We start from the raw sequence: 17,770 nt of genomic DNA on the forward strand, positions 1-17,770 counted from the left end.
TCAGTGGCTCACCTGTAGAATGTCGTTTGGGGCAGTCCGTACATCCATGGCTGCAGCTCCAGATTGGGGTACTCAGCAAAAGGGGGGACGATGACGGAGAAGATGAGAGACAGGCAGACGAAGACAGCAGGCAGAATCACCTATGTGACATAGATATGATATCAGAATCCGCTGCAAAATGACACTTGTTTGGCAATCCCTTTTTTAGGTATCCTATCCTGTCAAAACACTGTTGTAACACTGTCATAGAAGGCCAACACAATGCTTGTAATATCAGTTAATAACAATTGCTGACTATCCACATAACTTTGTTGTAATCAGAACAAAGTTGGATATTTTACATGTTAGGGCAGTGCCATCGCTGGTCTGTTAATCATGTCATCATTGAGAGCCATTACATGCATGTCTTGTATACTGTTGTAGTGGGATATGTGTTACGATACTACTTTCACCAGCCAACCAAATGAACAGAGCATTTTCCCCACAGAATCAGAAGAGAGGTGTAGGTGTAGTCCCTGTAGGGAGCATCGAAGTGTTATTGCGTAATCCAATTAGCAAACGCTGGGAGCGATCGCGGATAAAGACGATAATTTGTCTTTTCACTTGTCATGTGGTTTCATCCAGAGTGGAAATTTGTACTGTACTGCACTGCATACATACAATTCAATTCAAACTAAGTATCATTACCACAAATCTACTATGGAGGGTTTGGCCTTCGAAAGAACAACGCATATGCAGAAAATACCTCATCACTACTGTAAAATATGGTGGTGGATCTTTGATGGTATGGGGCTATTTTGCTTCCAATGGTCCTGGGGCCCTTGTCAACGGCATCATGAATTTATCAAGTACCAGGAAATTTTTGCCAAAAACCTGGCTGCCTCTGAAAGGAGGCTGAAACTTGGCTGCAAGTGAATCTTCCAGCAAGACAATAACCCCAAGCACACATCAAAACTCACAAAAAATGGTGTCTCCGGACTTGAACCCCATCGAAAACCTGTGGTTTGAATTGAAGAGGGCGGTCCATAAGTTCAGACAAAGGATATCAAGGATTTGGAAAGATTCTGTATGGAGGAATGGTCTAAGATCTCTCCCAATGTTTTCTCCAATCTCATAAAATATTTCAGAATAATATAATTTTCCCATGTTTTTGAGCATACAATATACTGTAGTATAATATTTATTTTATTGTATTTTTTACTCATCTTTATCAAGGGATCCAATCATTTTGGACCCCACTGCATATAAATTGTGTGTGCATGTGGGCATGTGTCTTGTGTCATGTGTGTGTGCATGTGTGCTTGCGTAGGTGTGGAAGAGGTGGGGAGGTGAATTCATAACATCCAACGCTACAGTAGTAACATCCTTCCACCCCTATCCCCATCATCACCCCCACCCAATATCCGTTACAATCTACAATGAAAGTGATGCAAGCAATCAGACATGAGACCAAAAGCTTTAATACCCGCGTCAATTATTATGCTCGCCTTGAACTTGTTTTGGCTGCCATACACGTGTAAGGAGTTTGATTAAACACTTGCTTCCTCAACCGCTGCCTACTTTGACATAATTCATTTTGCGATGTTCTGTTTTCCGGCCGCCACGATTTCCCCCCTTTCTCTCCCCCATGTAAAATGCTCCCTTTTCATATCCATTATTGGAGCTGACAAAAAGGTAATAGACAGAATGTGCGATATTTTTAATGTTTAATCACTTATACCACTAGATACTCCACTGAAAAGGGATGTTTGCTGAACTCGATTAATTACATGCTGCAATTGCCAGAGCCCATTCATACAGTACAATACAAATGAAAAATGCTATATTTACCGCTGAGTTCTATGTAAATGCGGGCGCCGCAAAAAGAATAGTCTACGACAACTGAAAAGCGTCTTAATGAGATAATCCGTAAAATGGAGGACAACAGTACACATACATTTTCTCTCAGACTGTAATTGTATGTGGCAGCTGGTAGTATTTATTCTGTGAACACACAGCAAACAATAGAGAAAAGTCATTAAGTTCACAATGTACTCTACAGACTACGAGTTTAGCACGTTCTTACGTTTTGTGAAACAAGGAAGATCATTCTTCTAAATGGGTACAAACACCAAAACACAATTATGGTGTTTTGCGATTCACTGTAAAATAAATATCTACTGATTCATTTTATTACATTTCATTTGAGGGCAGACTGGCTTGTTGGCATATCACATTTGTTTTGTGAATCAACTAGCTTGCCTATCCTATTGTGTGAGAAATGCACAGGGCCTGTGCGGTACACATATAAGGTCATACATGTTACCTCCGACATCCAACGAAAACTGCATTCAACATGCTACGTGCTAATCTTAAAATGTCTGATGTAGTGCATGTCCTAATATGTACACCGACCTACACATAAAACAGACCATCAACCATAGCGGTATATGAATCACTATTAACATTGCTCTATTTAATTCTTTGCCATCAACAGGGATTTTTATATGCATCATATTCATGCCAACATGTTCTCAATCCATCCTAACACTCACACTTGTCTTTTCTTGCCAACACTGGCTTATAACTGCTTTTATCAAGAAAAAATGTACTTACTATGACTATGATATGTCATTGGTTGTGTCCGAATAACCTAATATTAGCGTTCTAAATAGTAGGCATTTTGGGTCTGTGAAATTTCGAAAATGTATTATGCTTTAAACACCAGGATGTCATACTCATTTTGGCGTTTCATCTAGTAGAACTCACTGCACAGTATTGAGGAAGAGAGTCGTCTTTTGAGACCCACATGTACAGTGGGGAGAACAAGTATTTGATACACTGCCGATTTTGCAGGTTTTCCTACTTACAAAGCATGTAGAGGTCTGTAATTCTTATCATAGGTACACTTTGAGACAGAATCTAAAACAAAAATCCAGAAAATCACATTGTATGATTTTTAAGTAATTAATTTGCTTTTTATTGCATGACATAAGTATTTGATACATCACAAAATCAGAACTTAATATTTGGTACAGAAACCTTTGTTTGCAATTACAGAGATCATACGTTTCCTGTAGGTCTTGACCAGGTTTGCACACACTGCAGCAGGGATTTTGGCCCACTACTCCATACAGACCTTCTCCAGATCCTTCAGGTTTCGGAGCTGTCGCTGGGCAATACGGACTTTCAGCTCCCTCCTAAGATTTTCTATTGGGTTCAGGTCTGGAGACTGGCTAGGCCAGTCCAGGACCTTGAGATGCTTCTTACGGAGCCACTCCTTAGTTGCCCTGGCTGTGTGTTTCGGGTCGTTGTCATGCTGGAAGACCCAGCCACGACCCATGTTCAATGCTCTTACTGAGGGAAGGAGGTTGTTGGCCAAGATCTCGCGATACATGGCCCCATCCATCCTCCCCTCAATACGGTGCAGTCGTCCTGTCCCCTTTACAGAAAAGCATCCCCAAAGAATGATGTTTCCACCTCCATGCTTCACGGTTGTGATGGTGTTCTTGGGGTTGTACTCATCCTTCTTCTTCCTCCAAACACGGCGAGTGGAGTTTAGACCAAAAAGCTCTATTTTTGTCTCATCAGACCACTTGACCTTCTCCCATTCCTCCTCTGGATCATCCAGATGGTCATTGGCAAACTTCAGACGGGCCTGGACATGCGCTGGCTTGAGCAGGGGTACCTTGCGTGCGCTGCAGGATTTTAATCCATGACGGCGTAGTGTGTTACTAATGGTTTTCTTTGAGACTGTGGTCCCAGGTCTCTTCAGGTCATTGACCAGGCCCTGCCGTGTAGTTCTGGGCTGATCCCTCACCTTCCTCATGATCATTGATGCCCCACGAGGTGAGATCTTGCATGGAGCCCCAGACCGAGGGTGATTGACTGTCATCTTGAACTCCTTCCATTTTCTAATAATTGCGCCAACAGTTGTTGCCTTCTCACCAAGCTGCTTGCCTATTGTCCTGTAGCCCATCCCAGCCTTGTGCAGGTCTACAATTTTATCTCTGATGTCCTTACACAGCTCTCTGGTCTTGGCCATTGTGGAGAGGTTGGAGTCTGTTTGATTGAGTGTGTGGACAGGTGTCTTTTATACAGGTAACGAGTTCAAACAGGTACAGTTAATACAGGTAATGAGTGGAGAACAGGAGGGCTTCTTAAAGAAAAACTAACAGGTCTGTGAGAGCCGGAATTCTTACTGGTTGGTAGGTGATCAAATACTTATGTCATGCAATAAAATGCAAATTAATTACTTAAAAATCATACAACGTGATTTTCTGGATTTTTGTTTTAGATTCCGTCTCTCACAGTTGAAGTGTACCTATGATAGAAATTACAGACATCTACATGCTTTGTAAGTAGGAAAACCTGCAAAATCGGCAGTGTATCAAATACTTGTTCTCCCCACTGTATCTGACAACAGCTGATAATCAGCTGAGGGACTCATTGTACCAAAATGAAGGAATGGCGGGAATCAACACAACTGCGCATTAGATGACACATTCTCAGTAGGATGATACTAGTATGCTGATATTCGTTTTTACTAAACAGTATGTGCTAAATAGTATGTAGTACAATTAGTACACAGTACGCAGTTTAAGTAAGCAAGACAGATTTCGGACAAGGCCGTTGTCTCACCTAGCTATCTTAAGATGGATGCACTAACTGTAAGTCACTCTGGATAAGAGCGTCTGCTAAATGACTAAAATGTCAATGTAAAAATGAATCAATAAAGAAACCGCAGAAATACTATTTATTGCACTCCCTATGAATTTCTTCCACATTATACAATATACAAATTATAAACAAGGTTAATTGACCGGGAAATAACAATGACAATAATAAATTAGACTAATTCAGCTAATAACACAGGCTAATTTTATCACTAATAAGAGGAAGTTAGCAATTGATGGAACATTTCAGAACACCACAGAAAGCTACTTTATATATAAAGTTAAGTAGATGTAACCTTGTTACCATTGGTTACAGATCTGAAAGGAGGTCACCAGGTGCAGCTCAGCTCATCAATTAACCGACTAGTGAATCACAGGATAATAGAGCAAAGCGACTGGAAGGTCAATTTCGTAGGAGACTACAAAACCCAGACTATGTTCTTTCAATTCCCTGTATGCTACCTTGTAAATGGACAGAATTCATGTAGTAATATGAGCTTAAAATTATATAAGGAAGTAGAGACTCCTTTCCATGCCGTGTCATGGGCCTGCTTTCCCGCATTCAATATTTGTTTAAAGAGATTACCTCACACCACATTCATATCAGCTAACAATGGGAGCAGTTTACATGACGGTCAGGCCCTTTGTCAGTCCCACAAGTGACATGAAGGGGCAGGAAGAGAGGTGGAATTAGAGGAGGAAGGAGGGAGGAGAGGAGCCATGAAACATAGGCTGTGTCCTAATTGGCATCCTGTTCCCTTTATAGTGCACTACTTTTGACGAGGGCTCATAATCAAAAGTAGTGCACCATATAGGAAATAGGGTGCCATTTGGGACTCATAAACACTCCACACACACCTCCACACACACCTCCCCTCGCTAACAAAACATAGTCACGTCCGGGATTGACAGTGACTAATGGTATGATCCGTATTGCAGCGAGTTACAGGGGGAAGCGTGTTCTATAATGCGGCAGGTGGTAGGTTTACACACGGGAGAATAGGAGGAGTGGAGTGGCGTACTTCACGATGATGGTGCCTTTGGAGTGTAATTAATTAAATGTCTTGGTATCATTCATCACTGATGGGGTTGCACCATGTCTACACACATGTTATGAATACAGATTTGCATCTATGTGATTAATAGTGGAACAGAGATAAAAATAAATGACAAAGAAACAGAAAATCTGAGTTTGTATGTCAACAATTGTGCATAATCTCTGATGAAAAAGAAAAGTAAGGTGTCATTTAAATAGATAACCATGTATTGGTCCTGACTCAAAATTAAAATAACCCACAAAACGACAGGGACACACGCTTTACAGACTAATAGCAACCTGCCAGCGAGCTAATTGTTATGATAATCTTATTTGATACATAACTAATGAAACCACATTATTAGCATACTAGCAAATTAGAATTTAAAAAATATATATATATATAATAGACATGACTTTGAGGCTCCTATTAATTTAAAGTGGAAGCTGTTATGAGGGGAGACGGGAAGTTGACATAGCTGGTGTGTGTGTATTCTGAAACAGATAGTTTACATTACAGAGCATCTCTTAAAGTTGTGATGGGCTGTCTCCTTGGCAGCCGTGAGACAGATAAGCCCTTCAGATAAAACATTCACTTTCCTTAAGGAACGTATAAAGCATTCTAGATTTGTTGCATACACAGAAGCATACATAAGGACTGAGCATTAATTTATCCTCCACAGATTGAAGGGTTGGTAGTATTATCATATCTATTTGTCAAACTACTTCCCCCCTACGGTACGTAGCCACCTCTTTTGACCATATAATGGATTTTTTCATGACAGTACTATGCTTAAGGGTATAGAGAACAGAGGCATAGAGAAATATGGGGTTTGTGTGTGGTCGTTACCTGAGCAATGATGCCTTTGCGGCTCCTGCGAGCGTGGTGGAAACGTTTGATGAAGAGGGCCAGGAACTGTCTCCGGATCAGTTCCCATCCCGTGATCACACTGGAGCCCTTCCCATTCACATTGGCCACTCTCTCCACATCTAAAATGGAGGGCATACAAAATATCTATAATAATACAGACGTTTTAATGCATTTTCTGTACAATACAGTGTTCATGAAGTGAATGTAGGAAGTGAATGAAAATGTTTTAGCCTCTCTCACAGTGTAGAAAATAACACCTCAATAACAATATCTTAATGAGTAAAACAAAGCCCACAATATAAGCAATGTGGCCTATTATCCGTCTCAAAAGTCCAACAAAAGCATATGCAAATTGTGATATAAAATGTGTTTCATAAGTGGTCTTGCTCAGGAAGAAATTGAAAAGGCAGTGGACATTTTCTGATACTATTGCATCATGTAAAATGAAAACCTCCTGTGTGGAATATGAATTCAAAGGGCTGTGGGATCTTGTTTGGCTTTCCAAAATGGCCGCCAGTGTGGAAAAGCTGCACCTGTGTGACAAATTGACTCTGTTGCCAACCAAGGAGACAATGGAGCAAGAACTGTCACAATGACTGACCTTTTGCGTCTTCTCCAGAGTTAATTGTCAGAGAGCAGCAAATAATGAGGCTTTGTGAAAACATGAATGTGTGTGCTGCTACATGACAAGGCCTTAACTCGGTATACCTACCCTCCACTCTACTGGTGAACTTGGCTTTCACTTCAGCTTCAGTTGGATCGTAACAATACACAGGAAGGACATAAAGAAAACAGAACATTACAATTCATTTGCACTAGGACATCACGTCTCTCCCTCACAATAGGCCTATTTTTTTATTTTTTATAATTTTTTATTATTGAAAGGTAAGCACATACCACTTTTCCCGATATTGGTGAGGCTTTGCCGTTGCCGCATGGATTCCCTCGAACTTCTTGTCTTGTCTCTTACCAAAGGTGCTTTGTTAGCTGAAAGAATACACATAAGATCAGTTGTATTGGCCTAACCCATTTACAGTTTTGAATACCATACAGAAAGAATAGCAACCCCTTGTGGCCTATACAGTGTCAAATTACTAGTTGAGGGTACCAATATCAATCATTTGATATGATATTGATATCATCACACAACGATATGATAAAGGTATATCGTGATATTAGTTTATTCTTCCTGGGCCTTCAATGGTGGGTGGGCTTCCCATTGTTTTCAAATTGGCTTGATATGTTTAGGCTCCCAGAACATTCAAACCTGGCCAGTTGTCTGGACTCTAGAGAGCCGTGAAAGTGAAAGGAAAAGCCAACACTCACACAGTTTAATGATTTTCAATAAAACCAATACAACCTGATATCATATCGATATTCCATGTCCGTGCCCATCACTACACTGTATATAAAAGCAGAAAACCCTAAAAGAACAGGGTTTTTAAGTAATTGTAAGATTAGAGTATGGTTGTAGGTTGAAAAGCAAAGTCCTTTGGTAATTGATCCAAACAAGGAGCATGCTGTTGAGTTGAACATAATGACTGACTAATCAGTCAGCTCTAGGTCAATCAATGGAGTCCAGAGAATCATTGAACATCAAAGCAGACGGAAGACTCTCAATGGTGTGTGTGTATGTGTCTGTACTGTATATGCACGCACACACACATGCTAGTTTTTGTGTCTATACTGCATATCATCAGTCCAAGATTAAAATATTTTACTACAATTTACATTGTAACCCCCCCCAAATGCACTCAACCGGCAAAACCTGCAATTTACCTTGCATTTCCACATCCACACCGGTGTCCTCCGCCACTTTGAGGAAAATCTGTGAGATGGAACACGGCATAATTAGCATGATATGAAATTGCCTAGCATCATCATCTCCAGTGAAATGACTTGACCTCTATGTGTGTCATTAATCAAATGATCGACAGGACTCCTGTAATGACAAAAACAAGGGCTCTATATTCATTACAATGACAAATAGGCAGGTTAGCATTTTTCGTCATTAATCTTGTTCTGGAGGCAGCTCTGCAGAGTGGTCACTAGCTAGCACAGCCACAATGTCATAAAATCAGATTTGAAACCTAACCTTAAACTTAACCACACCGCTAACCCTTATCCCTAACACTAACCTTAAATTAAGACGAAAAAGCAAATTATTGTTTGAATATATTTTTACAATATAGCCAATTGTTACTTTGCAGCTGGCCTATCTAGTGTAAATCGCTCAGTTCTGCCTCCAGGACAAGACTCATGACAAACGTCAACCTGCGACAAGCAGTCCTTTCTTTCTCCATGCTCTTGTATTACAGATGCGCGAACACTAGTGATCCGCGGGTTGACTCATAACCCGCAGTCCTCGTGGTTATATCCACGAGGCGGACAGGTTTAGGGTCATTAAATATTGTGTGGCTGAAGGGCGGGTGGGTGGCGGGGCGGGTTGAATAAAAAGAGAAACAATAGTGTAGCGACCCGCACAGACAGCTGTGTGTTATGTGTTAGGCTAGTAGATGGTTGTGTTGTACCTACCAGTACCCAGTGTTCGCGGGGTCCGACATGTCAATCAACCTGCTATCTGCCAATCACGGGAATGCCTGGAATGTTCTGATGCCGGGCATCCTGGCGGTTGGCGGAGTGGCGTGGAGGGGGGTTGGGCAGGGGGATGGAGCATTGGAAGTTAAGACCAGGTTTAGCCTTTGTTCTCTTTTTTTTTTACGTCTGGGCTTCACAAGAGAAGGTCACGATTGGCTTGTGGGTTATCTTTAATTTATTTGGCGTGGGCTACGGCCAAACAGTAGCCTGTGTAAAGTTGGTTTAATAAACCGTCCATTCGTAAACTCAATCCTCTGTCTGGACAGTTGTTCTTTTATGATCTAGTCAGGTCATTACAATAGCTTAAAAAATTAGACAGTCACAAGACGGGACTTCAAATACGCCTATCGCATGTCAAGGGAACTGTAGCCTACTGTTCAGATGGGTTAAATGGAAACTGAAATCTGGACACTGACGGTAGGTCTATAACCTCTCACATAGCCTTAATAATAACTCCTGCAGAATTAAGCATTTCTTGCAGTACAATTATACACCAAATGTAGGCAAAATCTGGTGTATGATGTATTTCTTTCTGCATCTTGAGAGAATGCAATGCCATCTGTAGATGTGATGTCTTCATCATAAAAGCATTATAAAAGCTGATAGTATTTCAACCACATAAAATCTGCATCGAAGCCGAACTGAAATCTTATCAGAAACATGGGGGGTTATTTTCACAGCTTTCTTTTTCCTTACAACCGGTCAAACTGATGTAATTTGGACATTGTGCACAGAAAACTGTTCCTGTTTTTTTTGTTGCGTAATTGTATTTTCTCCCCAGTCACTAAATGTCTTTGCTCTGCGAAAGATGACAGAGAAAACTTTACCGATGTCAACTAGATGGAAGTATTCAATCTATTGATTATTTAGTCTTCTAGGGCAACATATAATGATAGAAGAGAAGCTACATACATAGACAAGTTAACTAACAAATAGCCTACCAAAATGTTGGGAAATTATAGGCAGAAACATATCTAAATCAGGCAACAACAAAAACATCCTGCACCCCTGTCAAAAATAGTTCTGCCGTCTTTGACTGTAGCCTATAGCTTATTTTCTATATTAGCGGGTCGGGTGTGGGCCTCAGATTTTCACTTTATCACATATAATCGGGCGGTTACGGTTGCGGGCGGGTGCGGGTGAACAAACAGCTGACCCCCGCAGTGGTGTAAAGTACTTAAGTAAAAATACTTTAAAATACTACTTAAGTCGTTTTTAGGGGTATCTGTACTTTACTTTACTATTTATATTTTTGCCAACTTTTACTTTTACTTCACTACAGTACATTCCTAAAGAAAATAATGTACTTTTTACTCCATACATTTTCCATGACACCCAAAAGTACTTGTTACATTTTGACAGGAAAATGGTCCAATTCACACACTTATCAAGAGAACATCCCTGGTCATCCCTACTGCCTCTGATCTTGCGGACTCACTAAACACAAATGCTTTGTTTGTAAATTAATGTCTGAGTGTTGGAGTGTGCCCCTAGCTATCCGTAAATTAAAAAAAACAAGAAAATTGTCTGGTTTGCATAATGTAAGGAATTTGAAATTATTAATACTTTTACTTTTGATACTTAAGGATATTTTAGCAATTAAATTTACTTTTGATACTTAAGTATATTTAAAACCAAATACTTTTAGACTTTTACTCAAGGAGTATTTTACTGGGTGACTTTCATTTTTACTTGAGTCATTTTCTATTAAGGTATCTTTACTTTACTCAAGTATGACAAATTAGTACTTTTTCCACCACTGGACCTGCGCACCACTAGCACACGCACGCACACACACTAAAAACACCACCAACTGACATCTAATCTCCCTTCTCTAAGTAGATATATGCAGTAGGATCCACCAGAATAACCTTGTTGTTTCTGAATGTGAGACGTTGAAAAGGAATTATTCACACTGCCCGCAGGGCATCTTCATCTGACAAAAATCTCTGAGACATATTAGTCAGTTAGTGGTATGTGCCTGCCTACATAATCCAATACTAAGCATTTGGTTAGTTCAGGAGAGAGCAGTGTGTGTGTGTGTGTGTGTGTGTGTTTCAAGTTTTTAAAGTTATGTCACATGCACAAGTACATTGAAATGCCTTTCTTGCAAGCTCTAAACCTAACAATGCAGTGTGTATGCGCGTGTGTGTCTGTGCGTGCATGTGAAGCTTGTGTGTGATTCTGTGCATGTGATGCCTGTGTACATGCGTGTGTGTGTGTCTCGTCCGCCTCATACCTCCTCTAGTGTGGTATCTGAGATGCCGTAGTTGGTGAAGCCAATGTCGGCCATCTTCAGGTCCAGCTCTTTGAAAAGGAGGGCGAAGGTGCCATCCTTGGCCCCGCCGTAGGGAAGGATGTAGGTGATCTCCTGGCCGATGCTCTCCAGGAACACAGCCTCAGGAACATGCCGACGCACCAGCTTACTGACAGCTGTGAGCTCTACATGGTGAAGAGAAACAGGAAGGATGACATGGATGTATGAAAAGGAATTACAGAAACAACAATATCATATTGTTATGTCATATTGTTGTGCTTTATTTATGCTGTAGGTAACTGCCAAAATAAAGTAAATGAGGGAGTAAATGAGGGATACAAAGTATATTAAAAGCAGGTGCTTCCACACAGGTGTGGTACCTGGGTTAATTAAGCAGTTAACATCCCATCATGCATAAGTTCATGTATAAAAATGCCCAGTTGCCCATTATTTTTGGCTACCATGGCTAGAAGAAGAGATCTCAGTGACTTTGAAAGAAGGGTCTCAAAGGAGCATAGTGTGTGTGTGTGTGTGTGTGTGTGTGTGTGTGTGTGTGTGTGTGTGTGTGTGTGTGTGTTTGAACACTTATTTGAAGATTCTGGAGCGGCGGCTGCGACAGTGTTTTCCACCACCATCAACAAAACACCAAATAATGAAATTTATTGTGGACGATTGTTATCACATCCCTCCAGTAGAGTTTCAGACACTTGTAAAATATATGCCAAGGAGCATTGAAGCTGTTCTGCAGCTCGTGGTGGCCCAACGCCCTATTAAGACAATTTATGTTGGCATTTCCTTTATTTTGGCAGTTACCTGTATTTTAATTGATATATTTAAAAGTAAATACACTGCATTTAGAATCATTGAGGACAACACAAAAAAGTTATAACAATTATTTACTTTTTCAAAAGTGAGGTGAATCTGTTTCTCCTCAAGGTTCATATTCAGAGTTGAGGGACACTAGGTTTTTGAGTTTTGCATAAACCGGCAAAACATAGCTATGGAAGACTTGTGTGACGATTCGAGATATGCAAATGGATTTTTTCAAATCTATGCTCCAAAGAGAGACCAGAATTGCCATATCTTGTTAGTCCCTCATCATAAGCGCTTTGAGATTGTAGTGAGCACCATAAAAGTATAACTCATATTATTATTATGATATCTAAAGAGCAAATCTCAAATGATCATAAGTACATAGGGAATAAAGTGCCATTTGGGATGCAACCCAAGAAAACACCACCACCTCCCATTGATTTATATACACTACCGTTCAAAAGTTTGGGGTCACTTAGAAATGTCATTGTTTTCAAAAGAAAAGCATTTTTTTTGTCCATTAAAATAACATTAAATTGATCAGAAATACAGTGTAGACATTGTTAATGTTGTAAATGGCTATTGTAGCAGGAAACGGTTGATTTTTTATGGAATATCTACATAGGCGTACAGAGGCCCATTATCAGCAACCATCAGTCCTGTGTTCCAATGGCGCGTTGTTTGCTAATCCAAGTTTATCATTTTAAAAGGCTAATTGATCATTAGAAAACCCTTTTGCAATTATATTAGCACAGCTGAAAACTGTTGTGCTGATTAAAGAAGCAATAAAACTGGCCTCCTTGAGACTAGTTGAGTATCTGGAGCATCAGCAATTGTGGGATCGATTACAGGCTCAAAATGGCCAGAAACAAAGAACTTTCTTCTGAAACTCGTCAGTCTATTCTTGTTCTGAGAATGAAGGCTATTCTATGCGAGAAATTGCCAAGAAACTGAAGACCTCGTACAACGCTGTGTACTACTCCCTTCACAGAACAGCGCAAACTGGCTCTAACCAGAATAGAAAGAGGAGTGGGAGGCCCCGGTGCACAACTGAGCAAGAGGACAAATACATTAGAGTGTCTTGTTTGAGAAACAGGCGCCTCACAGGTCCTCAACTGGCAGCTTCATTAAATAGTACCCGCAAAACACCAGTCTCAACACCAACAGTGAAGAGTCAACTCCGGGATGCTGACCTTCTAGGCAGAGTTGCAAAGAAAAAGCCATATCTCAGACTGCCCATCTTAATCTTAAATTTTTATTGGCCAGTCTGAGATATGGCTTTTTCTTTGCAACTCTGCCTAGAAGGCCAGCATCCCGGAGTCGCCTCTTCACTGTTGAGACTGGTGTTTTGCAGGTACTATTTAATGAAGCTGCCAGTTGAGGACCTGTGAGGCGTCTGTTTCTTTGATTAGGTGGCCAATTTAGCCAGGACACCAGGGTGAAAACCCCTACTCTTACGATAAGTGCCATGGGATCTTTAGTGACCACAGAGAGTCAGGACACCCGTTTAACATCACATCCGAAAGACGGCACCCTGCACAGGACAATGTCCCCCATCACTGCCCTGGAGCATTGTTATATTTTTTTAGACCAGAGGAAAGAGTGCCTCCTACTGGCCCTCCAACACCACTGTAACGATCCCGGCAGTCTGAGTCGGGTCCTGTCTGTGGACTAGTTTTTCTGCTCGTGATCTCCAGTTTCCCGAGGGTTCTGGAACGCTCCGGGGAGCTCTCTTGATTTCCGCACCTGCATCCCATCAGCAATCTGCACACCTGGTCCTGATCATCACCCTTCTTAGGCTCTGGCCTAACATCCATTCCCTGCCGGATCGTTAGCCATGAACAGTAGGTTTACCAGAGTATCAGTCGTAGAGCTTCTAGCGTTAGTTTTGTTGTTTTGCACCTTGTTGATTTATTGTTTACTTACCTCCGTTTTGTTCCATCTGCAGTCACTCGTCCGGAACCTTCATCCAACCTCTGCCTGGTGGTCGGCGGCTGCCGAGCCATGATTGAATCCACCACTGCACCCCCAACAACTAATCAACGCCGCCCGCTCTGTTCCCTGGATTATTCAGCATCACTCTTGAACTTGTAAATAAACACTCACCTTCGTTTCAACTTACCTTGTCCTGGTCTGCTTCTGGGTTCTGGCTTTGTAACTCGTGACAGAACGATCCGGCCAGTAATGAACCCAGCGGACCTGGACTCTGTTCGCCATGCCATTACCCATCAGGAGAAGATGTTGGGCCATCATAGCACGGAGCTACAGGAGATCGCGTTGGCAGTTCGGAACCTTTCTACCGGTCTGACGGAGGTCCAGAACCAGCGCAAGTTTCGGTGGAGGATCCACTACCGGTTTCACCCATCTCGCCTGCCGCGTCTGGAGCGGTGTCCTTCCGTGAGCCCAAGGTTCCGACGCCGGATAAATATGAGGGGGAGCTGGGAAGATGCCGTTCTTTCCTTATGCAGTGTGGGTTAGTGTTCGATCTACAGCCCTACTCTTATGCCACAGACAAGGCTAGGATAGCCTTCGTGATTGAGTTGCTGCGTGGTCGAGCGCTGGAGTGGGCTTCAGCCGTTTGGGAACGACAAGACCCCTGCATGGCTTCATACCCGGGGTTCACGGCCGAGCTGAGGAAGCTTTTCGACCATTCCGTCCGAGGGAGGGACGCAGCTAGGCGCCTGTTTTCGCTTCACCAAGGAACTCGCAGCGTGGCCGACTTCGTGATCGAGTTCAAGACGTTGGCTGTGGAGAGTGGGTGGAATGAGGAGTCTCTGCAAGCGGCCTTCTACCAGGGTCTGTCGGAGCAGCTCAAGGATGAGTTGATCTCCTATCCGAGCCTAGTGACCTGGACAGCTTGGTAGCCTTGTCTATTCGGGTGGATAATCGAGTCCGAGAGCGAAGGAGGGAGAAGCAATGGGGTCCGTCCAATCGATCAGCTTCTCAGGTTCCAGTCGGGTCGGGGATTGGACCAGAATACGTCGATCATCGTCCACCACACAGGATTAGTGGAGAGGTCCTGTCTCCCGATTCGGAACCAATGCAAGTAGGGCGGCACGGGTTAACCAAGGAGGAACGCCAACTCAGACGTAGGACTAACTGTTGCCTCTACTGTGGTGGTTCGGGACATTACCTCGCCACCTGTTCCCGGCGGTCGTCAAACTGCGCGGCTCGCTAAAGTTGGGAGGACTTTTAGCGAGCCAGTTTCGACCTCTCAATACCTCTGTCAGACCCCGTTTCCCGGCTACCCTTGTGAACAGGAATCAGAGCTTAGCGATTAACGCTTTTATCGATTCAGGTGCCGATGGAAGCTTTCTTGATGCCGAGTTGGTGGAACAGCTGGGGCTTTCCAAGGAGCAATTGCCGGAAGCCATTGAAGCGACCACTCTGAACGGCAGTAGGCTGGCACGTATCACGATGAGGACTGAACCGGTTAAGATGCTGTTGTCGGGGAATCATTCGGAGATGATTTCATTCTTCATTCTGCCGTCTTCCCATGTTCCTCTGGTCCTTGGATACCCCTGGCTGAAGGAACACAATCCCACGTTCGATTGGGTGACGGGCAAGGTAACGAGTTGGAGCCTTGATTGTCATGCTAACTGTCTCAAGACTGCCTGTCCCCATTCGGTTCCCAGTCAGGTGATTGAGGCTAAACCCCCCAGATTTGTCCCTGGTTCCCGAGACATATCACGATTTGGGGAAGTGTTCAGTAAGCAGAAGGCTCTGTCACTCCCTCCCCACCGACCATATGATTGTGCCATCAACCTGTTCCCTGGAGCTGTCTACCCCAAGGGAAGGTTATACAGTATCTCCCGCCCTGAACGTGAGGCTTTGGAGACCTACATCAAGGAGTCCCTAGCTGCTGGTCTCGTTCGTCCCTCGTCATCACCCCCTGGGGGCAGGATTCTTCTTTGTGGGTAAGAAGGATGGCTCTCTTCGACCGTGTATTGATTATCGGGGGTTGAATGACATCACGGTCAAGAACAAGTATCCCCTGCCCTTGATGAGTTCTGCCTTCGACTCCTTACAGGGTGCTACGGTGTTCACTAAGCTAGACCTACGCAATGCGTATCACATGGTCCGGATCAGAGAGGGAGACGAGTGGTTGACGGGTTTCAATACACCGATGGGTCACCGAGTATCAGGTGATGCCGTTTGGACTGACCAATGCTCCAGCGGTATTCCAGAGTATGGTGAACGACGTCCTGAGAGACATGATCGGTCTCTTTGTGTTTGTTTATCTGGATGACATTCTGATCTTCTCGAAGGAACCTTCCGACCACGTCCAGCATGTCCGGCAGGTTCTGCAGCGATTGTTGGAGAATCGCCTGTTCGTGAAGGCCGAGAAGTGCGAGTTTCACGCCCACACGACATCCTTTCTCGGGTACATCATCTCCAGGGGAGAGATTAGGATGGACCAGGAGAAGGTTAGAGCGGTTCTGGAATGGGCCCAGCCCGGTACGAGATTGCAGCTCCAGAGATTTTTTGGGGTTTGCGAATTTCTACCGCAGATTCATCCGGGATTACAGCCGTGTGGCCGCTCCGTTAACTGCCTTGACTTCCAGTATCAGGAGCTTCAAGTGGAATCCGGAGGCGGATCGAGCGTTTCTGGATTTGAAGAGGCGATTCACCAACGCACCGATTCTCTCTCAACCGGACACGGCCCGTCAGTTCGCCGTTGAAGTGGACCGCGTCTGATGTGGGAGTTGGCGCCATCCTGTCGCAGCGATGCTCCACGGACAGTAAACTCCATCCCTGCGCCTACTACTCTCGTCGCCTTTCGCCTGCGGAGAGGAATTACGATGTGGGTAACCGGGAGCTTCTCGCGGTGAAACTTGCCTTGGAGGAGTGGCGCCACTGGTTGGAGGGGGCGGAGCAACCGTTTATGGTCTGGACTGACCACAAGAATCTTGCTTACGTGCAATCGGCTAGACGTCTCAACTCCCGTCAGGCCAGGTGGTCGTTGTTTTTCGGACGATTCAATTTTTCCCTGACGTTCCGACCTGGATCTAAGAACGGCAAGGCGGACGCCTTGTCTCGGATGTTCTCCAAGACGGAGGAGAGTGGGTCCAAGACCGAGACAATTCTCCCCCGGAACTGCGTCGTGGGAGCTGTTAGGTGGAAGATTGAGGAGGAGGTGATGGCGGCCCTTCGGACGCAGCCCGGTCCCGGTAACGGTCCACCCGGTCGGTTGTTTGTGCCTGAGTCGGTTCGTCCTGCGGTCCTCAAATGGTCCCACGCCAGCAAGATGGCTTGTCACCCTGGCGTGGCTCGGACGATGGCGCTTCTTCGCAGACGTTTTTGGTGGCCTGCCATGGCCGAGGATACTCGGGGTTATGTTGCTGCCTGTCCAGTGTGTGCGCAGAATAAGAGTACCAATCGGCCCAGCTCTGGACTACTTCACCCCCTTCCTATTCCCCGGCGACCATGGTCGCATCTGGCCCTGGACTTTGTCACTGGGTTGCCCGCTTCTGAGGGGAACACGGTCGTTCTGACTATCGTGGACAGATTCAGCAAGTTCGCCCACTTTGTGCCAATTG

At 43.8% G+C, this 17,770-nt stretch overlaps 1 pseudogene; it reads right to left on the reverse strand.

The window, feature by feature from the left end:
- LOC121572576 overlaps positions 1–17,770 on the reverse strand; it is a 246,485-nt pseudogene that overhangs the window by 93,999 nt on the left and 134,716 nt on the right.

This window comes from Coregonus clupeaformis, chromosome 8 (assembly GCF_020615455.1).
Source record: "Coregonus clupeaformis isolate EN_2021a chromosome 8, ASM2061545v1, whole genome shotgun sequence".
Lineage (NCBI taxonomy): Eukaryota > Metazoa > Chordata > Actinopteri > Salmoniformes > Salmonidae > Coregonus > Coregonus clupeaformis.